Raw genomic sequence first — 20,200 nt, 5'->3', positions numbered from 1 at the left:
TCATCTTATGATATTCTCAATAGTTCTACTGCTCGAAAGTATTCTGCTTCTACACAGTGCTCCTGTTATGTCTCTCTTGCAAATCACTCCCTTGAAATTTTGCGAAAAATAATGAAATCACGTTTTTTTTCACTTTATCCAAACGTTGGTGCATTCGACAGTAAATTAAATTAATACGTTTATAAGAAAATCACATTGACATTGTCAAAGCACCAAATGTTTTTCAATCCACTGACATGATACAATTTTTTTTTTTTCAAAATACGAAACAATGCGATTAATTTTTTTAATGTAGCAATGTGTTTTTAATTTAAATTCATCACTTATGTAATTGTTACAAGAGCACCAAGATCATTGAAATCATTTTTATTTTCTAAATTCAAGAAATAGGTGTGTACCAGTGCTGTTTTTTTTTTTGTGTTGACCTAGAGGAACCAACTAACCTCCCTGACACATAACTATTAGTAAACCTATGGGGGTCTATAACCTGCCATCCTCTTCATAAACTAGGTCTGAAATAGGGGGATTTGAAATTGGGTCTCGCGAGTTTCAATGATTTCACATATCTCAGATTACTAATTGAGCTGCCCCCCAAGAATGTACTAGTGTTATTTTCTTATTTAAATGCACCAGTGCATTTTGGTACAAGAGCACCGATATGATAAGATATTTTGTATTTTTGGAAATATCTGAAATCAGTGTGGGTACTATTTGAATGTTCCATTGTTGTTATGATTTAAACGCATCGATGCGATTTGGTCTAATAAGTGCACTACTAGGGTTTAAAACCTCAATTTTTTTTTTTGTAAGTCAAGGTTAATTCATTCATCAAAAAAGAAATTTGTTAACAACAAAATGCAAGTAGTCTCACCCCGACCAGGTTTGTTGACTACCTCTAGAAGCATATGATAGAGAAATAAAAGTACAACTAGAGGTACAGTCCATAACTTAGGAGGCCAAAAGCACCAGAATACACATAAGGAAAGTAAAACACCTCTAATCGTGCTTAGTCATCAGTGGTAATATAGGTAGGATTATCTAGAGTGGTACCTAGACGAGGATGGGGCTGGACAGAACACTGGACGTGCTACTCGAAACTCAAAATGAGCCATACGTGACTCTAGCTTCTCCACCTTCTCATATAGCAGATTCTAACAACACCACACCACCACAACCCTCTCCTGACCATGGCATTGAAAATAATAAAGTTATTTGAAAAACAAAATTCACATAAAATGGCGTATTAATCTCAAATTATAATTTAGGACACATCCACATGAATTACAACAGTTCATAGTTATACATTTTCTACTTAAAGTCACCTAATTCTTGAAAACCAATTTAAAAACTATATTGAAATTCATATTGTAGTTATATGGTTCTCGAGATTAATTTTAGATATGCACACATAATTTATTTATGATTTTTCTCAAATACAGGGACAAAATCTCAATAATATCAAATGGCCAATTCTTTAAATTCTAGCTTGTTCCATATTGCTGATCAAATTCCCTATGCGGAGTTCTTCCTTTCCAGCTCCATTAAGTTCAGATTTTATTTATATTTCAATTATCTCATTGTTTTTTTTTTTAATCCATGTCAATTTGAATAAAAATGTATCCAAATTTGCAAGATCCTAATTCATAATCGAGTTTAGATGCAAAAAATATTCCTCCATTTCAAAAACATAGGAATCGCTGATCATGAGGAGCATATTGCTAGTAGTTGGTAGATGAAAATGGACATCCTCTTCTCCTTGCTAATTGGAACATGGAATCTTTTAGCCCAATCCTGGATAAATGATGGTAATAATAGTTTGGTATAATGCAATTTCAATAAACAAATTGTATTGACATGCTTACAAGTATCATTGATATTGTACTAATGACATTCAATATTTTTTGAAATTGGGATTCTAGTGACGATGAGCAACCAACATTCCATTTTCTGGTGCACCCCACTACAACATCAACTTGAGAGAAGACTGCATTTAGAGAAAGACTCAAAGAGGAAGCATGCAAATAATCGTTGAATCAACCACCTATTCAATTCCCACTACGTCCAGATTCACCAATGAGGAATGAACACAACAATATTAGTTCGTCATCACAAGTTGGCAATGGAGGCAACCAAATAGAGGTTGGTACAGATGATTACTTACAGGATACAACTACCATAGAGGCAATGTTTTTAGATGCATTCTAGAATGATGAGCTAGGGGATGATGCTCATACCACTGGCACCTTATTCAAAAGACTGAAATCTACTTCCACTACCCCTCTCGTTGGACATGGCAACAAATCAAAGTCTACCCAGCTAGGTACAATGATGTTGTTGTACAACTTGAAAGAAAAGTTTGGCATGTTGAATGCATGTTTCTCGGTGATATTGAGGTAATTCATTTGCATGATCAATCAAGTCCCTTATATTTTGAGAAATCTTGTCACACAATCAACATTAAAAATGGTTGATTTTACGAACGTTAAATATTGACATTGTATAATTATATTCCCCACCAACTGTAGGTTATTCAAAGATAAGGTTTTTATGGGTGATAATGTCTTGTCGGGTAGCTGCAAAGAGGTAAAGTAGTTATTAAAAATGTTGGGTGTTGAGTACATATCATATCATGCATGTCTAAATGATTGTATTATATATAGAGGAGAATATGCAGACAAAGAGATATTTCCAAAATATGGGCATGAAAGGCACCGTAATTAAAAAAGGTAAATCACATGGTCCTCATAAGATACTGAGGTAGATGCTTATAATCCCAAGGATTTAAAGACTCTTTCGTTGCAAAGAATTAACTATGTTTAAGGGATGGAATTCCTCACATAGAAGTGTGTCAGTAGTTATGTGAACCACAATATATTCAATAGCCATGAAGTATATGGAGGATATATGGCCTGAAAAATTCAAGGATGAAGTATGAAGTCTACAACTCAGCACAACCATGGATGGCATCAACACATTTTCCCTCCAAAACATCGACTATTATGTTTGGCCTATAGTAGTGATCAATAACAATATTCCCCCATGGTTTTCCATGAACAATGAACATATTATGTTGGCTCTCATAGTCCCTGGTAGAAGATAAGTGAAGAATATCGATGTATACTTACAACCATTGGTAGATGAATTGAGGTAATTATGGGAAGAGATACATGTGTAATCCCTCTAGACAATCAACCCATATTCCTCCCAGAAATTGTGCAAAAATCCCTCTCAGTCAAGTAGGTTGTTGCATGTGCCGTCAGGTTGACCAGTTTGGACCTGGACCGAGAAAAATTGACTTGCATGCATGGGAAAAATTTTCTCGAAATAAAAAAAAGCAACATGAAAAAAGCATCCCTAGATTTTAGGGATCTATTTTTAGCTGCTAGAGGTTACATGCAAAGATCCTTTTAGAAACTTTCCTCCAAGTGTCTCTTTTTCCTAGATTTGTGGCATGTGTTCCATGAGCCTCAATCTTATTTATTTGACCCTTCCGAGCTCATTCTTCACATCAATCTTGGATCTCTGACATCGCATAACACATCCAGGAGTATTCAACACATCCAACTCATCTATTTTTGGGGAAAGTCCACTTAACTTGTCTTTTGCAACATTTCTGTCGCTTTTTGTGGTTTGTCTTGTGTGAGTGCTATCTGCTTGATTTTTGTGAAAATTTGCTATTGTTTGCATGCATGTTAGCTTGTACAAGCACCCTTTAAGTTTTTGTTAGCATCTCACTGTTGTCGCATGCATAACACCATTTTGCATGAACAGTAGCCGATTCGATGACTTGTTTCACACACGTGCATGTTGTTCCATTTTCTGAATCTTGCATTCAGTGTTTGCATGCATAATCATTAACACCTGCTTACACTCACTAGCACCATGCATTCACATTTCCATTCGCTTTTAGTTTCCCGTCGATGGGTCTGGGTAACCTTGGCCTAGACTCTACCTTTCCTGGACAACATTACGTAATTATGAGAGGGAAGGCTCTGCCTTCCTCCTATAAAATGCACAAATCTGGCTACTTAGTGCCCTCCAGTCTTACTTTGTTGAATTCTAAGAGGCAGTGACTGCTGACCCAGAAAATTGCTCAATGGAGTTCCTGGGCCTGCATCCCTTATCAGCGGAAATTGCTCATTAAGCAATCTCATCACCCTACAGGCAAATCTGGATTACACACTATGCAATTCCAACAATCAAAAAACCTCTCAACAGTCTGGACTACCTTTTATGCAATTTCAGCTGTTATTCTCACGGCCTCCTAGTGAAAATTGCGTAATCCTTGCTAGCAGTTCCCCAGGTATGTTTCATGTCAATCCTCAAGTTTTATTCGGTTTTAAATGACATATTTCTTGCCATGCATGTCGCCATGTCTCCAGATATAGTAGGTGTTCGTCCGTCTCTCTGAAGTTTAGTATCAATGGCCTCTGAGAGAATAGGGTCAAAGGACACCGACGGAAGCACAACTAGAAGAATAGTTGAGCGAGTGTTTACAAGTTTACCGATATATGAAGACACCAAGTTGATTGTAGACAAATACATCAAGCTAAAGTGGCAAGAGGTCAATGATGCATTCTAAAGCACATTTGAGGAAGATCTCAAAGACCTCCAAGTCTATGTGAACATTCACAAGTCTGCCTTCTATCGGATTGAATGCAGGCATCCTATGTTCCCATGTGTTGACATGATACATTGGATCATCTCACACACTGATATCAAGATGATGACATTGAGGAGTGTCAGCGGGACAAAGATTTCTACCTTTAGGGTACAAGATTATTTGTAGATGTACCACTTGCCGAAGTTAGTGATTACCATGGAGAGACCCTTCAGCATGCCCAGTAGCAATTCCAACTCCAGGGATATCTTGAAGAACTGGGTGAAGGAGCCATCCAAATTCAGGATGAAACCCAGCGATGTTTACAAGACAAAGATACTGTGGAAGGCATATCAGTACTTGGTCATCTTTGCATCTCCCTTGTATGGCCAAGAGAGCACAGAGACCTTCCCGCAAAGTTGGGTGATTGCACTAGACCAACTGGCCAAGGAAGGCAAAGCATGCAACTGGTTTGACATGTTGGCTCATAGGTTGAAGGAATAGGTAGCAAGAATTCGGTAGCCGCCCAAAGGTTAGCAAGCAGAAATCTACATGTCCACTTACATCTTCGATGCAATCTGTACCCATCAAGAGTTCTTGGGTTTGAAGTGGACATGGACGTCAATGGAAGCCTCTGTGAACACTTATTGTATATTTTTTTCCCAATGCAACTTCTGAGGAGTCATCACACAGTGGTCAAACCATTTTGTCAGCCCGCTGTACAAGATGATATTTGAGAAGGATCCACCTTGCATGTCGAAGGAAGCAATGGAGGCACTGATTGACATCATGTATTGGTATGCCTCACCATTTGGCACCTTCATATGAATGCACAGTGCGGAGAAGAGTCTTCATGTTTTTACGAAGTTTTCCACGGACAAGCTCATCATGCAAGAAGTATCATACCACATCTCCATTGGATTGTCAACTAGGCTGCACCAGAAGAAGAAGGCACCTTGGGCCACTCCTCTATTTCAGATCGGGTTGTACGAGATGTGGAATCTCAAGCATGCAGATGCTAAAACAAAGGAGCTAAAGAAATATCCTTTCAGCACCAAAAGCTTTAATACATATGACCTGCACTTTTTGTGAAGGATCACTGTGCGAGAGTATAGTTTCCGTGGATCCATGGGGCATGTCATTGGGCTGAGGAGGACCCATGGAGATATTGTCACAACTTCTCCAGGCCCAATGAACTCATTGGCATCACTGTGGAATGGTTAGAGAAGTAGCGTGAAGCAGCATCAAGGAGAGCATCAGCAGGAGAAGCAGTAGAGGTAAACATACCAACGCATGAAAAAGGCAAGAGAAATATTGTCGATAATGCAGAGGCAAAAAAAAGCTACAAGTTTAGAGAAAACCCACTTGTGCAGAAAGCAACTTTGCTAATAGAGGCGAAGAGGCAACAATGTAACAGGAGGACCGCACAAAGGCAGAGAGAAAAATAGAGGATGGAGGACACATTGAAGGAGTTGCATGAGTTGAAGGAGCAACTTTGGAAGGAACAAGATCTGCGCAGATAGGAGAAGGAATCACAACAAGGAAAGGTACAGCAAGGGGTGCAACATGCATAGGCATATGAAACTATGCTTGTACAGGTAGTAGACTCATCTGAGTAGTTGGTGCAAAGTAGACAGGGTGAGAAGTCACAAGAGCAGGACTTTGCTTAAGAGATTGAACGAGTACTTGAGCAGATGGATATAGAGATGGAGTAGCCATAGTTAGAGCAATACATCGACCTCATGCCTTACCACTAAGAGGTTGATCTACCGGCTTCACTAGATCTAGAAGAAAAGCAAGTACAAAGTGACCAAGGAGACACTGAGATCCTTAGAGACATTCCGGAAGGAGAGATGCACAAAATATCATTCGGTGAGTCAAAGCATAGAGTTTTGTAATCATGCACAATGTCTACTCTGGATGACCACAGTCGTACGCAATTTGAGGAATGAGTGATTGTATCTGATGTGCGCAAACATCCAACAACATTGAATGATGCTACCAGAGCATATGTTGAAGCCACTAGCTCAAGTGTTCACTTCTTGATAGCAGAGAATGAGCAAAAGGCTAAGGAGTTACAGATGATCAAGCAGGAAGGAGAACGGGTTACAGCATCCACCCGAGAAGAGTTGAAGAAGGTGATAGTAGATGAAGTATCATCCCTTGCGACAGTCATGCGAGCATTGTATTCCAAGTTTGGTACCATGCATAAGGCAGTTGTCCATCTCAACGGTTGGTAGTAGCGATGTGCTAAGAGAGCACATATCTTGTCAAATTTGCATGCTTATGCCGATCACATGCAAACATGGACAACGGGATACAAAGGAGCCCAGTTATACTTGCCAAAGATGATGAAGCCTAAAGTGGTCGAGCTCAAGGCACACATCCAGAGTCAGATCTGGAACAATGAAGAACTCCTATATCTCATCACTAGTTTGTGGGCTTCCCATGCACAAGTATTCAAAAGCAAGGATGTTTTTGTGTGTGCATATGTGATCCCACCTATTGGGACACTCATCGAGACAAAGAAAAGGACACAAGTCTGACTAGAGCTTGACTCGTACTTTTATGAGTTGATGTTCATAACCACCAGTGCAGAATTGGCGATCAGTGTAGACATCATGCATTAGTATGTCGCTGGTCTGGCCATACTCAAGACAATGATGTGCATGTTATTAGATGAGTTGGACAAAGGAGCCAGAGAAGTGTACCCAGATTCAATAGAGGAAAGAGTTCGTTTCCAGAAATATGTCACCACAGAGTACACAGACACCATTGTGGTCTACCCCGCTTGGCACCAGTTTGCCACTATCGACCATCATGATGATGTTGAAGAGCTGGTCTTCCCATAGTTGTCCGAGTCATAGTGATTTCTTGTATGGCTTGCTTAAGCCTATTTTGTCTCACATGGGTGCATGTGCAGATTGTATGTAACATCTTGTCAAGTGGAAGTTCAAGTGTCGACAGTTGGATGTAATAGTCGTAGAGTAGTTGAAGAGTCATGAGGGTAGTTTAATAGTCACAAAGGGGGATGTCAAGGGTCACCCCACCCTTTGCTATATATAGTCCCTCATAACTCATTGTAGAGGCTTTTGGTTAGCCAAGCTTCCGATAGGAGTATCTTAGAGAAAGCTTGGAGAGTATTGTAATGAGCCTTGGCTTCTCCACAATGCAGAGCTAGTACATCTCTTTGGAGGAGCAGGTAGCAGTGACTATAACGTTTCGCTATCGAGACTAGTGGTTGGTCATAGTTGTACTGTATGATTGGAACTTTCACTTCTTAATATAACAGAGCCAACACGTTTCATGCATATGTTGTTATTATATTTCAGCTAACTTGTTTACTCTAATGATATATGTATCTATTTACTTACGCATGTGTGTATAGACTTTTTCTGTATATGCATGTATGAATCTTACTGAAATGTGTTGTTGGTTTAACCATCACTTTGGATTGCTAGATTACTTGCTTTCCAGTTTGTGATACATCTTTGCTCATGTGTTCCCTTCTTAGCCATGTACTTTCACAGGTTTCCAATGGGCACCTCACTTTCCATGTGTTAAAACCATTCATGCACCTTCCTTGACTTGCTTCATATGTGACACCCTTGCTACCAAAAGGGATATCTTACTCGCCTTTGCGCACAACCACGGTCAAGGTGATACCATATGACCCACTGGTAGGACTCCTACACCAAATGGTCTAAGGTCTAGTTGGGACTTCTTACCGGGGAGATCCCCTGACATGTTGATAGGTCCAGCACCATCAACATTTCTAGCACTAGACGGAGGGAAAAATGACAAGTTGTGTCCTCTCATCCTATTTTGAACCTTTTCACATCTATCATGGATTCTATTACACTCATCCCTACACGATGTATTTTGCATGTCGATCCTCTGAACATCACGAGGAATTTTTTTGATCTCTTGTCTGAGTTCATGTATGATGGTGAAGGCGAAGTAGCCTGGCCTAAGTACTTAGAAGACTTCTATGTATTCCTTGAAAATGCAGACGAGTTCTATGCAGAAGAGTTTAGTCTATTGCTTTCATACACACTTCATGAATCCCCACAACTATGGTACTGGAGTCTGCCTCCCAGAAGCATGCACTCACTTGAGCAGTTCTGTGATCTCATTGAATCTAATTTCCATCATTTTGATCTAGAACCTCTTGACAAAAAACTGTTACAACAATGGAATGCCCCACATGAATCACCTATGGAATTTTGGGACCGCTTTCTTGTGTTGTAGTTTCAAGCTCCGAAAAGCCAGATGAAATTCCAATATCTCATGGACAGATTTAAGTACCGTCTTACCAAATCTGATAATCATAAAAGAAAGTTTAAGCCCAAGCCTTGCTTAGCATAGTTCGGCGATGGAGCTACGCAATCACAAACGGACACAGTCACTGTCATAAGTGATTGTCTGCCGTCCCCTCATCAAATAGCTCCACTACTATAGAGTGATGTGGAAGAACAAGCACACACATCCGTTCAACTGTCACATACTTCGAACATCACTTCACTCAATTTTAGCACATATTTGGTTGTGAAGCCCATTGGTTGTCACATGTCTTTTTACCTCAACCTTTGTCTTCATGTTCTGCTTATCCTCTGGATTGGACTGTCTTGTTGTCTTCCATTCCATACTCTACACTTGTTGTGAACAAGGATCAAGCCATCAACGGAGTTGGTGTTGCAAAACTAGCTTGCGTTGTCATCCATGAAGAGTATGACTAGGAGCTTGAGCATCAATCCTCGGCGAAGGATGACTCCCTTCCGTATGAGCCTCCTCCATTTTTTACTAACATATTTGGTGATTCTGCCATCCATGGTTTTGCATGTATATCCCAAACTACGGATGTACCCTTTGTTGATCATTTGTAGAACACGCTGGATATCAGTCCATCATCCGACAATGGAGAGGACAAATTATTCATTGAAAATCAACTTGATTGTTCATCTACTTTTTTCGGGAACACAAAGGTGAATTTTTCCGCTTCTCATCTACCCCTCTATTTGATTCATCAGATCATGAGGATGCTGATGGAACCATTGATTTTGTTGATCGTAGATGTCGTGATCTATTTAATCCCGTATTCAATCATTATTATGATTCTATCAAATTTGATTTTTCCAAGCCACCAATTTATGATGATCTATCTGTCGACAAAGTCGAAAACCCACAGACTGTTGAGGCACCTTAGCCTGAGTTGATGGTTATGTCAGGCCCTCACTGTCCTGAGGTTGGTTTAACATCTGATTTGGAAATTGTTGAAACACCTCAAGCTCCTCATCACTCATCTATATGCATTGAATATGAATCTCACACACAGATTATGCTTCATCCACTCGAACTACATGATCCTATACTCATGCATTAGAGGAATCTTACATAGCAAGCACACGTGCATGACGCAAGTTGTCCTTGTTTATTTCATTTTCTTGCATGTCAAAGTCAAGAGTATGCGTATGCTTAGTAGTTGCGTACAGTGTCACACAACATCGTGATAAGTCCATAGATTTCATGTCATGTACTTTCTCTCACTTATGTTCTGTTGGCACATTTAAAATTGGAGTCTATTTATCTTCATTGTTATATCTTTCATGTTTGTTGGTTCACAAAATTATGATGTTCGCAAACCATGCCTTCACCAACATTGGTCGACCAATGCACCAGTGGTTGCATTGGAAGTATCACTTCACGTAAACAGATCCATGCATCATTAGGTTAGGAGTAGGAGTAGTCTTTTCTTTTGAGTGTGTTTTCTTACATGCATGTTTTCTTCTTACATTGCATGTTTGTTTGTTGGCCTACTTGTTTTCTTACTCGCTTTCCTTACGCATTTACTCATGCTTTTGCTTTGTTTCTTTGTTTGTTTGCTTGTTTACGTTTTGTTGTAGCAGCTACAACCACCCTCCAAAATTTTTACCTAGCCTGTTTTGGAGCCTCCCTACCAACCTTCACATCAGCTTAGCTTGCTTCGTCAAGTCCTCAAGATTCAGTGTATTTCTTGCTCAAAGGCAGCCTATCGATCACAGTTTGATCTCTTCCCTTCATAGGTTGCTTACCCAGACTTGGTCCAGCTGCATGCTGAGCAGCTTTCTAGTGAAATTTGTGCATTTCTGGAGGACAACTAGCCATTACCTCCAAGAATTATGCAATTCCCTCTAACACTCTGCTGGGCTCCAAGATTGTGTAATCCTGCCAGCCAACCCTGCCAGTAAGATTTGTGTAATTTTTCCCTTCAACAAGTAGCTCAGCCCAGGATTTGCTGCTATGGAACGCTTGGGTCTATCCGACAATGAGACAAAGGTGAAAGTGGCTGCTCAATTCTTGACAAAAGATGCTAAGATGTGGTGGAGAAGATGGATGGATCAGATTGCCAATGGCAGTGTTAACAACATTACTTCATGGGATGATATGAAGAAAGCTTTGTAGGCTCATTTCAATCCTCAAGATGAAACGTGGGAAGCAAGGATGAAGATTAAATTCATTAAGGAGACAGGGAACCTACAGACATATCAGCGAGAGTTTGCAAGTGCGGTTCTGGAACTTCCTGACATGGCGGAGAGGGACAAGGTGTTCAACTTCATCATTGGATTGAAACCTTGGGCATGCAATGAAGTGAAGAGGCAAAAGATTAAGACACTTGAAGAAGCTTTTACTACTGTGGACAGGTTGGTGGAGCATTATGATGAGACTTCTGATGAGAGGAAGAAGAAGTCAGATAAGTTGAAAGAGAAGAAGAAAGATGATGCTTCGAAGTCAGATGAAAAGACAAAGAAGCCATTGAAGAGTTGGATTTGTGCTGAACCACATACGGTGAAGAATTGTCCTTCTAGACTGAAAGTGGCTGCTATTGCACAATCTAATGCAAAGAAAGAAGAACCTTCTGTGGGGATGATGAAGATTCTTGGAGCTGCTGCTGCTACGGAAGTGGTCTCTCGGAGAGATCCTGAAAGGAATAGCTTGGAGTATGTTCGGATGAAGATTGGAGGTATGGAGGTACTTACTATGGTAGATAGTGGAGCTACTCATAACTTCATGAGTGAAGATGTTGTGAGAATAATTGGGCTGAAATTTGTACTTGTGAAGGCACAAATTAAGACGGTAAATTCTACTCTTGATTCAGTACTTGGTATAGCTGAAAGGGTGGACACAGCACTAGGTGAGTGGACCAGGAAAGTCGACTTCACTATAGTGCGGATTGATGACTATGAGGCTGTGCTGGGGATGGAATTCTTCAAACAATATGATGCTATGATCGTTCCACATCTGAAGAAGCTATACATTTATGATGGAAGGGAAGATGTACCCATTGGTGTTCCAACCATTGGTATGACAAACCCTGATTGTAAGCTGGCAGTGATGTAGATGGAGGATGAGAAGAGGTTGGATGATGTATGTAAGCAGTTGTCTACTACTGAGGTAAAGCTTACCCAGCAGTCATTGGCTATCAGGACACTTCCTGAGGTAAAGCTTACCCAGCAGTCATTGGATTTGTCAAGAAGGCTAGAAGAAGTGGAGGAGGATGATGATTATGAGGAGGCTTATGTGAGATCGAATGTCCATGAGGAGGATTGGGTTGCATATCTACAGAGGATGGAGATAGAGAATCCTGATAGATGGATTGAGCTTATTAGTGAGGGTGAGCCTTCAGGCTCTACTCCCTCTACATCTTCTTATATGACATAGAAGATGGAGCTCATTGTTAGCTGCTCATGGTAGTGATTCCTTAAAACAGGTTGAGCAGGTATGACAAATGGTGCAAGAATGGTCCGCAATTAAGCATCATGACATGTTGAAGATGGGATGGAGTTTCCATGGACCTGAGCATGGGTGAGAGTCTTGGTGAGTCCAGGATGTGGAAGAATCCGAGATAGACTGGTGAAGGCATAAGGATGGACATTCTTATGATTTGAGCATGACAGTTGGCCTAATCACCCGACTAGTTCAAGTCATGGGGGCTAGTAGTGTACCAGAGAGATGTTGACATCAGGCAGGCAGGAAGGAGGACAGTTCACAGGATGGGACGACACATGATGGAGATGGTGGTTCTACATATGTTGCAGGGATGTTTGTAGTATGTGGAGGAGTCGATATCATGGACCAAGGATGAGGTAGTTATTGATGATGATCTTGGTGGATGGATACCAGGATGCGATGTTGTTGAGGACGACAACGATTTCAGGTGGAGGAGGATGTAAGGACCTGTGGTTCTTGGCACGACCTCCCGGTTAGTGCTATGGCTTGTTGGAAAATGAGTGAAGTGGAACAAACGAAGTGTGAGATTTCATGCCTAAAATGTGCGAAGGACAAGTTATAATGCGCATTAGAGGATGAAGCGAAGGAGTTTATATGGCGTGGGGAGCGTTGGCTCAACCCACTGGCCGACCTAGGACTTGGACAAAGCCCGAACATGTTAATGGTGAGTTTGCGAAGTATGTAGGGTTGTTTTGCAAGTCGGCTTACGCAGCTTGACTTTCCCAACCAACGATATAAGTAAACAATGCGATGGAGGCATTTGGCATACAATTCGGACATCACAACTCGAGCAAGGAGAAGTGTGAAATAAGGGTGAAGTCGCATGAAGGTGAGGTGCAGTTCTTATGTGCCCATCCTCGGGCAAGGCCGTACAGAGATAATGCATGGATCTCAGTTCTTGGGTGAGGGCATGGGTGAAGGTGCCCATTGTTGGGACGAGGAGCGCGGGTGGTGACTCAGGTGAGTTGCCTGCCCGACATGTAAATAAAAATGCGATAGAGACTTTGGTGAGGCTGTCGTTGGTTGAAATGAAACGAAGGTGTCTCGGGTGACTCGGGTAGGTCACCCACCTGTCGTGCACGAAGAAACAAGGTTTGGTTGAGGAGCCGGTTGGCAGCTCGTGTGAGGGTGCGCCTGCCCAGCTCGGGCAAGGAACTTTGGTTGGCACATGAAGGTGTGGCAAGTTGTAAATTTGGCTAAGTATGAAACTTGGTGTTTCCAAGTATACTTGTAAAAGTTGAAAAGTTGATTAATATAATATATTCAGGCAGACTCATTATTCAGGGAGTTGCGCCTCCCTTTATACTGTGCAATTGTGTTATTCATTTATAATTGTTGATGATAATGTATGTGTATGGGTGTTCATTGGTATAAAGGAAACATAATAATTACTTTGTTGAGAAACACAAACTAAGTAGTACAAGTGGTTAGACGTAGTCCATGAACATAAGTATTGGTGAAAAGAAAGTGTTCGGTGGTGCTGCAGCTTGCCAAGTACGGTTGAAAGACTACTGTAGGCCTGGGGGTGTGACAGGCGGTATCATAGCAGGTTCACAGTGGGTGAAGCCAGTGTATAACAATAAGGTGTGTATCATCTTGACAGTTGGTATTAGAGCAAGGTTTGCTCGTGACGAAGTGACAGTGAAAACAGGTACTTAGAGGTGATGGAAGTTGGTTTCACATACAAGTGGAACAAGATTTGGTTTGGGTATTGCAAGAACTTGGTGAAGCTGGTGAATATGGAGAAGGATGAAATGGTGAAGGTGGTAGATGAACCTATGGAAGGTGAGTCTAGCCATAATACAGGTGAATTCTTCTGGTACAAAGTGTTGGAACAGGTGAGGAAATGGAGTTCTGACTGGGTTTCGATGAAGGCTGAGAATATGAAGATTTGGGAAAGTTGTTCAAAGCTAAGGAAGGAACTTGAAGAACTCAAGTCCCAATATGGAAGTACGATGGATGGTGAACTCAGGGAACTTGACAAGGAGATCTGATAGAATGGACTTGATCTTCAAGAGCTCTTGGATGAGAGAGCCCGGTTGAGGAAGAAAAGTGCCATGGTGGAAGTCGAAGTCAAGCAAATTAAGGAAGAGATAAAGAAGAAGCTTCTTTGTAAGAAGGTTGGTGTAATTGAGCAGGAAGAGCTTGACTACATTGACAAGCTGGGAACTCACTACTGAGATAATCCAGAGGATGTTCGGAAGCTTAGTTCTATGGAAGTAGTCAATGGAGACTTGGTTGGTGCACTTGAGCAGAATGTGATGGAGGACAAGCTTGAAGAGAGTCAAGCTGGACTAGGATCGAGTTGCTTAGAATAGACAAGAAAGGAAGTGAAGTACCTTAGGAGGAATGTCAAATTGGAGCACAAGCCAATGGACAGTTCTGAGGCCGAGATTTTGAAGAAGGTTTCTGATGTGAGACACAAGATAAAGCCGACAAAAGGAGGTGATGCCTTGAAGCTGAGTTTTGTGCAGGTGACCATGAAAGGCAAGAGATTTGCAACTTTGGTGGATACGAGGGCTACTCATAGCTTCTTGAGTAAGAAGGCAACAAAGTCTTTTGGGAAGAAAGCTAAAATGGAGAGGGAATGGTGTGCTTTCAAAGCAGTCAACTCTACCATGAAAGTTGTTACTGGTGTGATGGAGAACACTCAAGTGAGAGTGGGCTCGTGGTTTGGAAAGTTGGACTTGAGGATCGTGGACATGGATGATCATTCTATGGTGTTGGGGCAAGATTTCATGAAGCTTGCACAAGCCATACCAATGGTGGACCGAGACATTCTCTTGATCACAGCTAAAGGGAGAACTATGTTAGTTCCGATGAATAGAAGGAGTTGCTTGGGGTATAGACCGAGGGTGAATTATATGAATTTGTATCCCAAAGGTCTGAATGTGAAGCATGAGGATGTGGAGCAAAGAGGACTTGGGAGTATGACTCAAACAAAGAAGGAAGGGAAGTTGATTGACTTCGTTGCAAGAGTGAGGAATAAGGAAGGAAGTGAGAGGACAATCTCACGAATCAGGGAGCACTTGACAGGGACATCTTCTACTAATGATCTTCACAATGGAGTTGCAAGAGAAGGGAGTCTGAGTACTACTTCAGAAGCAATGGTTGGAGAGGATTATGCAGGTAGAGATCCGGCAGGTATAGTGGACTTTTACAGGTATGCTATGGGTGTATATGACTTTCAGTTGACAAAAGACAAGCTTGGTGAGCTTGGGTGTACATGTGAGGAGATTGAGGCTGTGCACAGATACTTGAGGACACAACATCAATCTGATACATGGGTGGATGAGAGTCAGGGAGGAAACTTCTTGGCCCTCCTTTCTCTATAGACAACCTTGGAGATGGGTTGGTGCAGGGACCTTGATTGGAAGGGGCTACACCACCTTAACAAGGGGCCTTGGAAGGAGGCTTCTTTATGACAGATTTGCAGACTTGGATGCGGATGATCAGATGTTGGGATGAGACCACTTGGTTGGGCATCATGGACAACTAGAGTCATGGACATCAGGTTGGAGACATGGAGCATGAGTTATGTAGGGACATGATGCAGGAGCATGTATAGAGGTGTCACCCATGGACACTCTATGGGAATGCCAAGGCAGAGATGTTGTGCAGATGCTGATGTGACATGGACATGTTTGTATGATCTTATGGGGAGGTTTTACACTCCTTGTACAACAAGACCATGGATCAGACATGTTACAGATGGTATGGAGTTTCCATGGACCTGAGCATGGTGTCTTGAGCAGACTTCGATGAGTCCGAAATGTAGTAGAAATTACGGAAAGACTGATGATGGCATAATGATGTGCATTCTTGTGATTTGGGCGTATGGCTAGATTAGCTACCCAACTAGCTTGAGTCATGAGGGGTACCAATGTGCAGATGTGTGTCAGAATCGGGATGATGATAGGAAGACTATGAGGAGGAATGACATATGATGGAGATGGTGGTTCTACATATGTTTTAGGGATGTTTGCAGTATGTGGAGGAGTTGATATCATGGATAAGGCTATTCGGCTATGGAAATCTTGGTGACAAGATGGTTGCTTGGATGGTGGATGTTGTCGAGGACGACAACGACTTCAGGTGGAGGAGGTTGTAAGGACCTGCGGTCCAAAGGCATCACCGCCGAGCCGAAGTGCGACTTGGCTTGTTGGTGGATGAGCAAAGGTGAACGAACGAAGTGCGGGAAACTCTATGACCAAATGTGCGAAGTTACAATGTAAGAATGTGCATAAGGAAGGGTGAGCGAAGGAGTCTATATGGTGTGGGGGAGCATTGGCTCAACCAATGGGCCAACCTACGACTTGGACAAAGGCCGACCATGTTAATGGTGATTTTTCGAAGTATATAGGGGCATTTGGCAAGTCGGCTTGGGCAATTAGAATTTACCAACCAACAATATAAGTAAACAATGCGATGGAGGCATTTGGCATACAATTTGGACATCACAACTCGAGCAAGGAGATGTGCGAAGTAAGGGGGAAGCCACAGCAAGGTGAGGTGCAGTTCTTATGCGCCCATCCTCGGGCAAGGCTGCATGGAGATAATGCATGGGTCTCGGTTCTTGGGTGAGGGTGCGGGTGAAGGTGCCCATCATTCGGACGCGGAGCGCGGGTGGTGACTCGAGTGAGTCACCCACCCGACGTGGGAAGCAAAACACAGTGAAGACTTTCGTGAGACCGCCACCGGTTGAAATGAAATGAAGGTGTCTCGGGTGACTTGGGTAGGTGGCCCACTCGTCGTGCATGAAGAAACAAGGTTCAGTTGAGGAGTCAGTTGGCAGCTTGTGTGAGGGCACGCCCGCCCAGCTTGAGCAAGGAACTTTGGTTTGCACACGGAGGTGTGACAAGTTGTAAATTTGGCTAAGTATGAAACTTGGTGTTTCCCAAGTATACTTGTAAACTTTGTAAAGATGATTAATAATATATATTCGAGTAGACTCATTGTTCATGGAGTTTCCCCTCCCTTTATACTGTGCAATTGTGTTCTCTTGTATAATTGCTGTTGATAATGAATGTGTATGGGTGTTCATTGGTATAAAGGAAACATAATAATACTTGGTTTCGAAAAACAAGCTAAGTAGACTAATGGTTAGGCGTAGTCCATGAACATAAGTATTGGTGAAAATAAAGTGTTCGGTGGTGCCGCACCTCACCAAGTATGGTTGAAAGACTACCATAGGCTTGGGGGTGTGATAGGTGTACTGTCACACCCCCAGGCCTACAGTAGTCTTTCAACCATACTTAGCGAGGTGCGGCACCACCGAACACTTTCTTTTCACCAATACTTGTGTTCATGGACTACGCCTAACCACTTATCCTACTTAGTTTGTGTTTCTCAACCTAGTAATTATTATGTTTCCTTTATATCAATGAACATGCATACACATTCATTATCATCAGCAATTATAAATGAAGAACACAATTGCATAGTATAAAGGGAGGGACAACTCCCTAAACAATGAGTTTGCCTGAATATATTATATTAATCAACTTTTCAACTTTTAGAAGTATACTTGGAAAAACCAAGTTTCATACTTAGCCAAATTTACAACTTGCCACACCTTTGTGTGTCAACGAAAGTTCCTTTGCCGAGCTGGGCTAGCGTGCCCTCACACGAGCTGCAAACCAACTCCTCAATCGAACCTTGTTTCTTCATGCACGATGGGCAGGCGACCTACCTGAGTCACTTGAGACACCTTCGTTTCGTTTCAACCAGCAACGCCCTCACCAAAGATTCTACCACATTTTTCTTTACACGTTGGGTGGGCGACTCACCTGAGTCACCACCCATGCTCTTCGTCCGAACGACAGGTGCCTTCACCCACACCGTCACCCAAGAACTGAGACCTATCCATTATCTTCGTGCAGGCCCTCCTGAGGATGGGTGCATAAGAATTGCACCTCACCTTGCTGCGGCTTCACCCATACTTCACACATCTCCTTGCTCGAGTTGTGATATCCGAAAGTCGATGTCCAAATGCTTCATGCCTTCGTTGTATTTATATGGATGGTGGGGCGAGTCGAGTTGCCCAAGCCGACTCATCCACCATGTGTTGAACGCCCCTACACTTCACAAACTTGGCATTATTGTATGTCGGCCTTTGCCCAAGTCGTAGGTTTCCCATGGGTTGAGCCAATGCTCCCCATGCCATATAAACTCCTTCGATAACCCTCTATCTCCTTCGATAACTCCTTCAATCCTTATGCCTTCACTACTCTATCTCGGATTTTGCCACATCCTGGACTCACCAAGAATCTCTCCCATGCTCAGGTCCATGGAACTCCATCCCATCTGCAACATGTCATGATGCTAATGCCGAACCATTCTTGCACCATATGTCATACCTGCTTAACTTGTTTAAGGACTCACTGCATGAGTAGCTAACAATGAGCCCCATCTTCTGTGTCATCTAAGAAGATGTAGAGGGAGTAGAGCCTGAAGGCTCACCCTCACTAATAAGCTCAATCCATATGTTAGGATTCTCTATCTCCATCCTCTGTAGATATGCAACCCGATCCTCCTCATGGACATTCAGTCTCACATAAACCTCCTCCTCATCATCGTCATCCTCCACTTCTTCTAGCCTTCCTGACAAATCCAAGATACTATCGGATAGTGTCTTGATAACCAATGATTGCTCAGTAAGCTTTGCCTCAACAGTAGACAACTGCTTACTCATGTCTTACAATATCTTCTCATCCTCCATCTACGTCACTGCTAGTTTACAATCAGGCTTTGTCACACCAATGGTTGGAACACCAATGGGTACATCTTCCCTTCCATCGTAAATGTACAGCTTCTTTAGATGTGGAACGATCATAGCATCATATTGTTTCAAGAATTCCATCCCCAGCACAACATCATAGTCATCAATCCGCACTATAGTGCAGTCAAATTTCCCTGTCCACTCACCTAGTGTTGTGTCCACCTTTTCAGCTATACCAAGAACCGAATCAGGAGGAGAATTCACCATCTTCATTTGTGCGTTCACTGGTACAAATTTCATCCCAATTCTTCTCTTAACATCTTCACTCATGAAGTTATGAGTAGCTCCACTATCTACCATAGTAAGTACCTCCATACCTCCAATCTTCATCCGAACATACCCCAAGCTGTTCCTTTCAGGATCTCTTCGAGAGACCACTTCTGTAGCAGCAGCAACTCCAAGAATCTGCATCATCCCCACAAAAGGTTCTTCTTTCTTCGTAGTAGATTGTGCAATAGTAGCCACTTTCAGTATAGAAGGATAATTCTTCATCGTATGTGGTTCAGCACAAATCCAACGATTTCAAGTGGAGGAGGATGCAAGGACCTGCGGTTCTTGGCACAACCTCCCGGTTGGTGCGACTGCTTGTTGTCAAATGAGCGAAGTAGAAAACATGAAGTGCGAGCAGCTCTACAGCCAAATGTATGAAGTAACATAGTTATAATGTGCATAGAGGGTGAGCGAAGGAGTTTATATGGCATGGGGAGCGTTGGCTCAACCCAAGGGCCGACCTACGACTTGGGCACAGGCCGACATACAATAATGGCAAGTTTGCGAAGTGTAGGGGCATTCAACACATGATGGACGAGTTGGCTTGGGTAGCTCGACTCGCCCCACCATCCATATAAATACAATGAAGGCGTGAAGCATTTGGACATCGACTTTTGGACATCACAACTCGATCAAGGAGCAGTGCGAAGTACGGGTGAAGCCGTAGCAAGGTGAGGCACAGTTCTTATGCACCCATCCTTGAGCAAGGCCTCACAAAGATAACGCACAGCTCTCGGTTCTTGGGTGAGGGCGCAGGTGAAGGAACCCATCGTTCGGACGAA

The 20,200-nt window shown here is 42.3% G+C and overlaps 1 pseudogene; it reads right to left on the bottom strand.

The window, feature by feature from the left end:
• LOC149193386 (K(+) efflux antiporter 6 pseudogene) overlaps positions 1–19,640 on the bottom strand; it is a 38,878-nt pseudogene extending 19,238 nt beyond the window's left edge.
• Between the last annotated feature and the right edge of the window lie 560 nt (positions 19,641–20,200).

Source organism: Pinus tabuliformis, chromosome 2_2, assembly GCF_031772625.1.
Source record: "Pinus tabuliformis cultivar Carrire ecotype Pingquan chromosome 2_2, CPIR1, whole genome shotgun sequence".
Lineage (NCBI taxonomy): Eukaryota > Viridiplantae > Streptophyta > Pinopsida > Pinales > Pinaceae > Pinus > Pinus tabuliformis.
The sequence above is the reverse complement of the archived record's forward strand: the minus strand, read 5'-3'. Positions and strand labels throughout refer to the sequence as shown.